This window comes from Pleurodeles waltl, chromosome 8 (genome assembly GCF_031143425.1).
Source record: "Pleurodeles waltl isolate 20211129_DDA chromosome 8, aPleWal1.hap1.20221129, whole genome shotgun sequence".
Classification (NCBI taxonomy): Eukaryota; Metazoa; Chordata; class Amphibia; order Caudata; family Salamandridae; genus Pleurodeles; species Pleurodeles waltl.
Window position 1 is genome coordinate 858,074,803 of NC_090447.1, and position 12,005 is coordinate 858,086,807.

At 40.5% G+C, this 12,005-nt stretch overlaps 1 protein-coding gene across 2 annotated transcripts in view; it reads right to left on the minus strand.

Moving 5' to 3' along the window:
* GPC6 (glypican 6) overlaps positions 1 to 12,005 on the minus strand; it is a 3,616,389-nt gene that overhangs the window by 16,682 nt on the left and 3,587,702 nt on the right. The window lies entirely within an intron of this gene.

Below are 12,005 nucleotides of genomic sequence, written 5' to 3' on the forward strand. Positions count from 1 at the left end.
ATTGACATCTTAGACCTGATTTGTAAATGATCGTTGTGTAAGTAGAACAGTGAAAGTGGCAAACTTCATGCTAGACATAGCAGAAGGGCACTCTTAATTTGTCTTACTACTAGTCGGGAACTCATTCTTGCCAAGAAAATATTTTTAACAATTAGTTGCTACCATTTCCAAAAGTGTTACGTTACTCATTAAAAGCCCCAGAAATAATACTTACCACTTTGTATGGAATCTAAGAACTGTAAATTCTGTTGGGTTGCCCAGTATCCGCAATGTTACGAATCCAGCAAACATGATGTCTTCTACATTGCCTACCACAACTTATTTCCTTGTGGTTGGTTTGTGCTGTCTTTCTTTTCAATCTCAACACATCCTGACAGTGAATTTTTATTTACTTTTCCATTTGATCAGAGACAGCTAATTATGGACGACTTTCTCTGTGCCATACAAAATCACACTCCATTGTCTTCCAAGCCCTCAGGAAAGACTTAGATTCCCTTACCTCCCTGATTGTTCTGTTCTGATTCAGTAAGGGGATGATCTATTGGCTGCATCTCATTCTTTAGACCAGTGCAAAGATGATGCATTGCATTTGCTCATTGACACAGTGCAAAAAAAACGGCACAAAGCCTCAAAGAAAAAGTTGCAGCTTTGCCTTCCCTGTGTTCAATATGTTGGTAATGACATTTTGGCAAAAGAAAGACACTTTTTCATTAACACTATTCAGGCTATCCTTCTAGCGCCACATCCACCTACAGTGTCTCAAATGCACACCATTTTAAGAAATGATTGTTTGTTGTCACCAATGAATTAAGGGTATGCTGCTACTGTGATGCCCCTGTAGGATGTCACCAAAGGAGACATTCCCGAGCCTTTGTTTTGGCCCAAGAAAACAGAGAATTGTGTTCTCTTTTTGAAGACCACTTTACGCTGAGCTCCTGCTTCTAGCTTACCTGACTGCTCAAAGGCAAAAAAGGGTTTTACCCTCAGCCTACTAACAAAAGAGCAAGATGACCCAAATTAACCCATTGCTTATTATTTTTCTTGTCTGGACCCAGTTGTTGATAGATTAACCCCTGTTTATGTGCTGTGACAGCTTCCATAACTTAGGTTAAGAGTCAGAAAACATTGCACTTTGTTTTTCTTTACAGTTGCTACCCCTCAATCTCTCAAATTTTTGTGGTACTCTTGCTCACTACTAAAATGCAACATCTATCAATGTCAAGACTGTCAAAGTATTAAAAGGCACCTTTGTCTACTTTATATATCACTCTTTTAACATGTCTTGTGTCAAGCCTCATTCTTTTTACCTTCCAAGATGGTAAACCCCTTCATTCCTTCATAACCACTACCTATTTCACTAAGGTCCTGGCTGATGTCAAAGGTGCATCGATAATGAATTATGACTTTGTAATTCATGTTGATGGACCCAGCTTCTCAAACAGTGCTGGGTAGCTGGTGGAAAGTTATGCTGTGTACATGCAGACTCATGCAGGGGAAAGGTGATGTTTTCCCAAGGTGCACTCTGTCCGAGAAGCCCTTGGTAGAGCTTGTGTCCTCACTGAAAACCAGAGTGTCTCCATTTTTACTGATTCTAAGTGTACCTTTGGGGTTACATTTACTGTATCCAGTTTTGTTTGTAAAGACGTTTGCTCACATCTGGTGGTACACAAAATAAAATTACAGATCTGGAAAGGATTTGCTTGATGCTCTTCAGCTTCTGTTGAAGACAGCAGCAGTGATAATCAGCCACCTAGCAATGACTGCAAGACAGTGTCCCCTGAAACTGCTTTGTTTCTGACTCACTGCTAAGAATGCAGACCTGTCATCTGATTTCAGTGTTTTCCTGTATGTGCCTTTCACTGCTGATCTCTTTATGCCCACCTTGCATGATATTGCTGTCCTACAGGAGTGATGTAGCTGAAATGTAACCTGTACCTTTTACATCACAATAAAGATAAAGGTAACAGAATTAGCATTTTCTCATTTGAACTTCTGACAAGTTAATTGTACAGTGGCGCACTGAAAGCCTATATTAGAGTGCAATCACTGTAGACTAATGTTTGTGGAATAACCCCAAAACTTCAAGTATAATCATTTAATTTAATTCAGTTAGTTTCCCTGTGATATTAATTAGTAGTTTTTACTGAAACGATAATGAATTTCTAGAAGAAAATGTTTTAAATGTTATATGTTAATGTTGAAAATGTAGTTCTCCATTATAATTTTTGAAAAGTATTGACAAGTTAATTTGCTTTTGCATTTACTGAAACATGAACATTCACAAGATTTAGTAATGATGACATTGCAATAATATCGTTAAATATGTGGTTCGTTTAAAGTGAAGAAATGAGAAATAGATATCCTATTGTTTTACGCATTGAGAGCCTGAAAAAGTACCCTTGAATCCGGAACATTGAGGAACTGTGGACATGGACGATATATAATTGTTTAAAAATGTAAAAGAGAGTAAGATCGATGCATTTCCCATATTGGTAATGGGAATCTTTCCTGATGTTGCAGATGATTGTCATATGATGAACTGTGATCGACAGTTCAACCTTTCCAATTAATGTGGTGTGATGGGTGGACAAATCCTTGTTCACTTTGGACTTTAATATATCGTTCTCCAGATAAATAAGAGGCAGACCGCTCTTGGACTTTGAGAGGTATAAACCTCTTTGCCCTTGCCCTGCACCTTAATGCTGAGATGAGAAGACTTAGAATTTTCCCTGACCCATGAGACGATTCTTGAACAAGCTTTGAAATGTTGACACCTTCCCTTTTTACCTCCTTTTTGCCAACTTTAGTAACTTTATCCTGCCCCAAATGTTGTTTTTCCAAATTATTTTTCTCCTGTATTTCCTTTTTACCTTCTGTCTCCATGTCTTGTAGCCCAGCAAGAGAAATTGGACACTTTGTACCTTTAAGAGATCTCCATTGGTTTAGAGAATTAACTGGATAATTGAGATTTATGGAAATGCTCAGAAGAACTGGTCATCGTTTACTCTGAGATTATCAGGTTCAGATGCTTATGTTTTGTATCGCATTGATAGAACTTTTAGGGCCTGATTAAGATACTGGCAGAGGGGTTACTCTGTCACAACGGTAACAGATATCCTGTTTGCAGATATCTAAAGCTCATTATATCTAATTGGATTTAGATTTTGGTGGATGGGATACCCGTCACCGCTGTGACGGAGTAACACCTTTGCCAATATCTATTTTAGGGCTTTAATCTGTTGAATGTTAATTAAGCTTTGGTTGTACCAACCCCTTGGACACCTGATTGATATTCTGTATCTTTATAGTCTTATTTTAAGGATTGGCTACATTAATCTGAGTCTGAGCTTGTAATAAAACCTATTAACTTTTTTTCCTGACTTGGGTTTTCCTTGTGTGGCCAAATTCGTCATACTGTAAATTTAAATGTTGATTGATTATGTTGTTGATTTTTCTTGGTCCCTTTTTTAGGGTGAAAAGATCTATTCACCCCGTTTAGAGCATACCTAAAATGCTCCAGCAGGAGCAAGCACCAGACAATAAGAAAATGTTTTTGAAGACACATGCTGCCTTCTCTATCGGTATAATTAATGAAGGTCAAGGTACTATGAGAGAGTGGAATCAAGAATGCTTTTGCCTAATCTTGCTGATTTATATAATGGAATTTCACATGTTACAAGAGAAGGAATTATCCTTGCTGAAAACACTTATTGGTGTGCTCCTTGTTTTCTTTTTTTGGGTTAACTGTACTATCATTCATGTAGTACCTATCAGATATACAATTTTGGTTAATATGTCAAAATATCAAAGAGGTCCAATCAACCCCAGCTTTATGCCAAGGTTTTGATTACCCCTCAAGATCGGGAGTGACATGGGCAGCCTCTTCATGTCACCCATGATTCCAGAATTGTACAAACTTCTCCACGTAAAACATATCTAATGTGTTTATCATCCCAGATTCTTTCCTTAATGTTGACTATTTCAATGGAACATTTGAAAAAAACATATTAAAGTTGTGCAGAAAGTGGTTTGTAAAGTCCTGCCACCCTACTTGTAGCCATATTGTAAGTAAGAACCATCTTTTATGAAAGAACATTTAGTGCTCATTAAATACTGATGATTTGTCTGTCCTCACCTTCAGCGGCTCAAATTTGCACCTTTCTGATGATGCTTTATAGAACTGTTGCAACTAACATCTGAAAAGCTTCCATTTTCTGGGTAGAGAAGTTTCATCAACAAGCCCGATCAAGGCCTGCTAGAAACTGCAGCCCAGATACTTGGCATATGTTAAAGTTCAGCAGCACAAGTCATCACTTCAACGGAGGTGGCATGGCCATATCCAAGTGCCCCACATCACCGACACAATGCTGAGGACATCCAGAGTGGAAAGTTCCTTTTTCTACCACAAAATTGCAAAGTGACCAGTATACTTCAGGGCTATAGCTTGTCTTTGACTGTAACCTCTAAACCCAGCAGTAGGTGATGCCCTGGCTGCCATGTTCCTCACTTTTTTTGACCAATCTCTTCACAACTGTTTGATTCACTGTTTCACCATCTGGCTGTGCTATAAGAGGAGAGAGGATGGTAGTGAAGTCAATCAGAAAAACAATCATTCTGTCAATGAAATGTGTTTCTGTAGGTTATTGATTAGTACAAAGGGATCTCAATTTACTGACTTGCAGGCTTTACTCTTATGTGCTCCAAGACTCAAATGGTGTTTGACACTGTTTAATTGAGAAGAACAATGCACTGCAATATTCCAGAATGTGATGAGAACTGCGGGCATATTTATGAGTCCCTAGTGCCTCCGGAGCATCACTTTATGAGACTCCAGTGGTGCTATGCTCTGGGACGTGTTTACAATGTTGCGTTAAGCCACTTTTTGTGTCTTCACGCCACCTTGTAATATGGCCCTTTAACATGGCCCTTTCACATGCAGCACTTTGCGTGGAAGGGGCGTGCAATGGGTGCTGCTGTGGGCGTGCCACAGCAATACCCATTGCATTTTGACGCTGCCCCTGACTTACGTGTTTTCATAAACCTGAGGCAGTGCCAAAATCTAAAGCTACCTCACAGGTTTTATTCCTCCTCCTTTTTAGCTTTTTCTATGTGTGCTGCATCCTGCAGCACGCATAGAAAGAGCCAAATGCCAGAAATTATTGTTTGTGTGCGGGAAGGTGTCCCTTCCTGCACATAAACAATAATTTCAGAATTACGCTTTGGCACTTCTGTGTATGCTGCATTCCTGCACATAAACAATCAAACCCTTCAACGCAGACATACTTGCACAATGGTGCAAGGATATCTGCATTGGTGCTAGGCAGCACAATTTAGCGGCAGCACGGGGGAAACACAGGGGTGCGCCATATTCAAATAAATACGGCACAGCCCTGTGTTTCTAAAGTGAAGCAGAGCGGTGCTGCCCATTTTGGCGCAGCACTGCGCTGTGCCAATTTTCAGTAAATCTGACCCTAAGTTAGTGCCACCATCAGTGATTCGAAATTGCCCATTCGTATTGAAGACATGCACCACTGCCATTTATCTAGCTATTACTGCCCAAGAGCTAGTTTGTGGATAAGTGAGTGGCAGTATTTAAGTTGGGATAAAAAAACTTGAATAGAACCATGAGTCAGTGTAGTCCCAGGTAAACTTTACAATAACTATCAACCCTTCAGGAGTCCTTTTTACTGAAAGAACCAAAACTGCTCAAGCTCGAAGTGGAACTTACTACTTTGTGGAAATAAAGCATATATGCAGCTACTTAACAGTTGTTAGCTTTTACGATTACAGCTATATACTTCCTGCCACTAAGCAATTTGTGTCACCTCTCCTTGATTTTCTAAGGAGCAGCAAAAGGAAAAGAGAGATTTCAGAGACTGACAGGATTTTCACAATTATGTTTCCAAGCTATGGGATTTCCCTCTCACGGAAAAAAATAAAAGGGTGACTATGTTATTAGGTGAAGAGATCAACACCAAAGAGGAAGCTCTTGCAAATGTTAACATTGACATAACAGCCCAGAGAACAGTCACTTTACAGAACAGAATGGACACAGTCTTTGAACTTACAACATAGGGACGTGGCCATGATATAATGTATATATTTAACCTGACCAATCCCAAGCTGTCCACTAGCAAGTTTAAATTACTTGTGCCCAGGTTTAAAGAAATATTGGCAATAATCCAGAGTAGTGGAATTTTTGCTAGGCCTTCCAAGCCTGTTGTATAATTGAGTAATGAAATTATTGAAACTTGGGGCCTGATTTAGATTTCGACAAGCAGGTTATGGGGAAATATAAATCCCATAGAATATTATAGGATTTATATTTCGGTGGACGGGCTATCCATCACCAGTGTGATGGAGTAACCCATTTGCCAAAATCCAAATCAGGCCCTTGTCTTGTCATTATTGCTATAGTCTTTTACCTTTGCTTACTATATCACATTGGAAAGGCCACAAAAAAAGGAAGTTCCCCAGAGAAAGGCCTCATTTGCTGTACCTTTCATATTCTTCCATGGAAGTACTGGGTTGAAAGAACATGAACAATGAGAGGGGCAAGTAATGATTAACCTAATGAATATTGAGTATAAATAAGTGTTGAAGCTTGTGCTTAACATGAAAGGAGGGAATTGATAAAATGAAATTATCTTAAAGCCAAATCATATAACCTAGTGCAGCCCTCTCTATTATTAGCCTGCTAACGTTTTAATCACAAACCCTCGAATTGCATCAAGGCTTGGTTTCTACTTGGAATGTGAGACATGATTTTTAAAGAATTGCGGTGTACAACAGAAGAGTGAATGCCCTGAACTTCATATATAGATACTGTTGAAGGACACCTACTCCTACTCTTACTGCTTTTTATTATGTTATTCCTCCATCTGCCACTTAGCATGACAAAACCTTTAATCATGTGACCAGATTCTAGAAGCTTTGATAATGACTTTAAATGTGTCTGTGCCTCTGCCTTGTGGAACTCCTCTTCTGGAGAAGACCCCACCAAGCTTTGTAACCACAGCTTTTAATAAATATGGTTTGCAGACTCTATCCAAAGAAGAAGCTCAAGTTTTCCTCAACAATCTTCTGGGCTTACAGCAGAAAGCCATTGTATGTTAGCATTGAAAACACTCCATGGTAGGATGCAAATTCTAGACAATAGTGGGTTCGGTGGTGTGGAATACAGAGCCTTCAAATTGTAGTACAGGTAATATGATGGAGAGTCCCAGAAATATGTTTTGTGAGTTGAATGACTTGCGAAGCATGGTTGGTAACTTACTTATAATAGGTTGACATCCACGGAGGTCCCCATCATCCCTTCTCTTTCTGAAGTCAATGTAATGAATACCTCTGAATGAGGTAAGAATACTATTACCCAAATGCTAAAGGGCACCATTGTTTGTCCTTTTTCCTAAATTAATGGTTAATACTATTACCCAAATGCTAATGGACACCATTGTTTGTTCTTTTTCCCAAATTAATGGTGACTAACTATAACATTGTTTTGTAGTACCTATTGAGGGCTGTAGTAGACATTAAAGCCCCCTACCCTCGTAATAGGCTATACAACTATTAAGGCGTTTTATTCACTAAGAAAGCAATGTTCTAAAAAAAAGATTCAAAACAACAAAACAATATTAAAATGTTGAAGCAGCAGTCCTAAACAGGTGTTATTGTCTCTCTGCCTCTATATTGACGTTAGTGTGCTGACAACACTCAATTGTTCTAATGAAACATTATTGCATGCACCTTTGGCCAACAATGGATGATAATCACCCACCCTTGCGGTTATGGGCCAGAGCTGCTGCTGAGGGCTTACATTTCCCTTTCGAGGAGGCAAGGGGAGGACTTCCAGGATAGCAACCCAGCCAGGGCGCTCCCAGGTAGACTGGGAGCCTGTGCAGTCTCTCTCCAGCCTGGCAACACAGTGCTGGGTTTGAGAGACCCTACTACGCATGTATGTTTGGCGGGCGCAAGACGGCCAGCCAAACATACATGAGCAGTGAGAGGGAGTGCTGCTATGCACTCCCCCTCCGTCCATGTCACACCATGGCCCCACCCACTGTTATAGAAACAACATAATAGTTATTATGTTGTTTCTATAAAAGGTTTGCAGCCCCTGCTTCTGGCGGTGGGGGGAGGGCGAGGGGGATGCTCCTCCGCCCTAGCAGAAGAGCCGCCCCTGACCAATGGTAGTCTATTTATTGTTTAAATTTTTTGTGGAATCAGTTGGTTGACATGTAATGAAACTGATATAATGGCATCCTCCAGGCTTTATCGTCTCTGTATTGATAAATATCAGTACAGACTTAGGGCCTGATTTAGAATTTGGCAGAGGGGAATACTATCCCGTCTGCCCTATTACGATCCCATTATATTCTATGAAGATCGTAATACATCGGACGGGATAGTCATCACGTTTGTGGCAGAATATTCCATCCTCCAGGTTCTAATTCGGGCCCTTAATCACTCACATTCTTCTCGATTCATTCACAGTGCTGGGTCCCTGCTACCTGCCCTGCTTATCCAATACAAATGGACATGTGTGAGTGTTAGGAATATTTAATGGCATGTTGGAACCATGCAAGTCTAAACTGGATGAACTGTTGTTACTGAGTTGCCAAGTCCTCTGCGCAGCTCATAAGTGTCAGACCCGCAGCGCTTTCATTGAAAGTGGATAATTAATGCCTTATGGTATAGACTTGCGTTTCATGAAAAATGTAGGGCCATATTTATACTTTTTGACGCAAAACTGCGCTATCGCAGTTTTGCGCCAAAAAGATTAGCGCCGGCTAATGCCATTCTGAAGCGCCATGCAGGCGCCGTATTTATTGAATGGCGTTAGCCGGCGCTAGCAGACCGGCGCTGCCTGGTGTGCGTGGAAAAAAAACACGTACACCAGGCAGCGCCGGTGTTGGGGAAAATGGCGTTAGGGCGTCTTAAAATGGGGCAAGTCAGGTAGAGGCAAAAAAATCGCCTCCACCCGATTTGCGCCATTTTTAACGACGCCCAGACGCCATTTACATGACTCCTGTCTTAGTAAAGACAGGAGTCATGCCCCCTTGCCCAATGGCCATGCCCAGGGGACTTCTGTCCCCTGGGCATGGTCATTGGGCATTGTGGCATGTAGGGGGGCACAAATCAGGCCCCCCTATGCCAAAAAAAAAAAAACAAACAAAAAAAAATTATACTTACCTGAACTTACCTGAATGTCCCTGGGATGGGTCCCTCCATCCTTGGGTGTCCTCCTGGGGTGGGCAAGGGTGGCAGGGGGGGTCCCTGGGGGCATGGGAGGGCAGCTGTGGGCTCATTTTGTGCCCACAGGTCCCTTAACGCCTGCCCTGACCCAGGCGTTAAAAAGAGGCACAAATGCGGGGTTTTTTACCCCGCCCACTCCCGGGCGTGATTTTTGCCCGGGAGTATAAATACGACGCATTTGCGTCGCAGTCATTTTTTTAGACGGGAACGCCTACCTTGCATCTCATTAACGCAAGGAAGGCGTTCACGCAAAAAAATGACGCTCATTCCTCATACTTTGGCGCTAGGCGCGTCTAACGCCAAAGTATAAATATGGAGTTCGTTTTGCGTCGAATTTGCGTCGAAAAAAACGACGCAAATTCGGCGCAAACGGAGTATAAATATGCCCCGTAGTGCTATAGGCAGTACCCATACAAATAACCACCAAATGGAAAAAGTTTTTTTTTTCTTTTTTTACAAAACTCAAAATCAGTCTATGAACCAGACTTTCAGCAGTACATTGATATATGTTTGTATACAATGTTGAACTTTTGACGCCAGTCTGCATGATTCTGTAGAACTGTAACAGCCTTCAGTAGCAGCAGAGATGCTTTGTCAGCAACAGGGGTGCACTTAGATTTTAAGGTAGACAGCAAAGCTTTGTGCTGGTTTCCATTTTTGTGCCGGATACCAAGAATGGTGTAACAAAAGAAAACGCATTCTCATACAAGAAGAAAGTTAAAAGTGTTTGTTTGCTTTTATTCACGTTTACTCAAGTTAATGAGAGGTCTATGTTTGATATGGCTTTGCTTTTATTTCCGGTTCCTGCGAAAAACATAGCATGTCAGATGCTATGCATCTCAAGTACACTTTTGATAAATAATTCCTGCCTGATAATCAGTTCCTGACAGTCCACTGACCTGTATGCAAAGCATTGTCTTTACATCATATGATAAAAGCTACGTGCTTGAAAGGAGTTTTTCGCAGTGGCGTAACAAAACTTGGGCCCCTCTGCAAAGTACTTGGAGGAATCCCACTCTGGACTCTCTCTGGAGCTCTCAGGCTAGAGTACTGTGCCTAGGGGGCCCGTGGAGCTCAGGAGCGCACCTGCACTGCGGGGGCTGCAGGGGCCTTTGTCACGCCACTGTTTTTTCATACTAAATGCATTTGCATTATATCGATATTAAAAAGTAAACAGACAACTGCTATTAACTGTTTATTATTCATGTTGAGATTGACCATAGCTAATGTAAGCCTTGCTTGCTTTCTCGTGTGAAATGTTTTTCTTTTATGTGATAACCATAGAATGACCTAATTGGTTGGAACAGTACACCTCTAGAGTACAGGCTGGACCAATGTACCTTGTTTTGTTGTAGAGAACTATACGTTTGAAGGAAGCTAAGAGAAGCTCTGTTTTGGAGGATAATGAGAAACTGGAGGATAATGAGAAACTAATGAGCTCAATAGGGTATCTTTTTACTTTAACCTGATTTGATTTTGGTATGGCAACTATGTGTAGGTGTAGCAAATGTTAGAATTATGTGATTCAAGCTAGTGTAGGGTAGATTACAATTCAGATATGCTTTATCCACTTTCGAGACAGCTTAGAGTAGAGTAGAGGAGGATACTCTCTTTTTTATGAGAATTCATTTTTACTAAATGTTTCTTTTTAGCCAACTTTATAATAGTTCGTCCTTATATGACTTTGATTAATTTGAACTTCACATTAATTAATCCATTCATGTATTGATTATTGATTGACACTAATTTGATGGTTTTGTCTTTGAAACTCATTAACCTTCAATAAACCTTTGGGGTTTGAAAGTTAACCACTCTATGTTTTTCTTGAGAAGCCAAATGTGCTTCATGATATTTAAATGTATTGATTTGTTGACCAGCCTGAGTTGTGAGCTTCCATCTATCACATACTGCTTTATGGGCACCAAATTTGCACAGAGAAAAGCAGAAAAGAATTAATATGCTCCTGACTGAATCAATGTTCATCTGCTCCACTGCTAGAAAGACTATTTCTCCCTATACACAGCTGCTCTTCCATTCTGTGCAAGAGGCAGACCCACATCACCATCCATCGTTCAATGTATATTTCTTCTCATCCTTCTTTTAATCTATCATCTTCTGTCATTAAACTTGCAGATTCGTATCTCATCCCGATCACTGAATGACCCCCCTATTTCACAAACTGTCTTCTCTCTAGAGCAAAAGGCCTGAGCTAAATGGGCATGTGTAATTTATTGTGGTCAGCGGTGATAAAACCAATACTTGCTCATGTTGTATATTCAACTCTTAGATTTATGTAGAGGTTTCTCAAATCAGCACTGACAAACATACACCTCATTTTTTAATCCTCAGTCAGAACTTATTTTTTACTGCATGCCTGGCTTCCCCATCTGGGGGACAATTCACAAAGGAAGTCATGAGTACCTAAAGTAGTACACCAGGAGTACATTTAAATGCCTCGGTGAATTGGCCCCAAAATGATCAAGTTCCTGTTAAAAGAAGTGCAAAGAGGGCACATACCTTCTATTTGTACTACCTGTATATGAACAGTCCCTGAATATTTGCTTTTTTGGATGTTTTGAGGCAGATTGACAAAGTATTTGAAGTAGCACTAAAGGAGTATTACTTCATGTACTCATACAGTCTTTATGAATTTGTCCCTTTGATTGCAGTTCCTATTGTAAAAGCCGTTCATATCAATCAAAAAAATCACTGTTTTAGAGAAGTATTCTCTGGCTCTGATTCACTATATA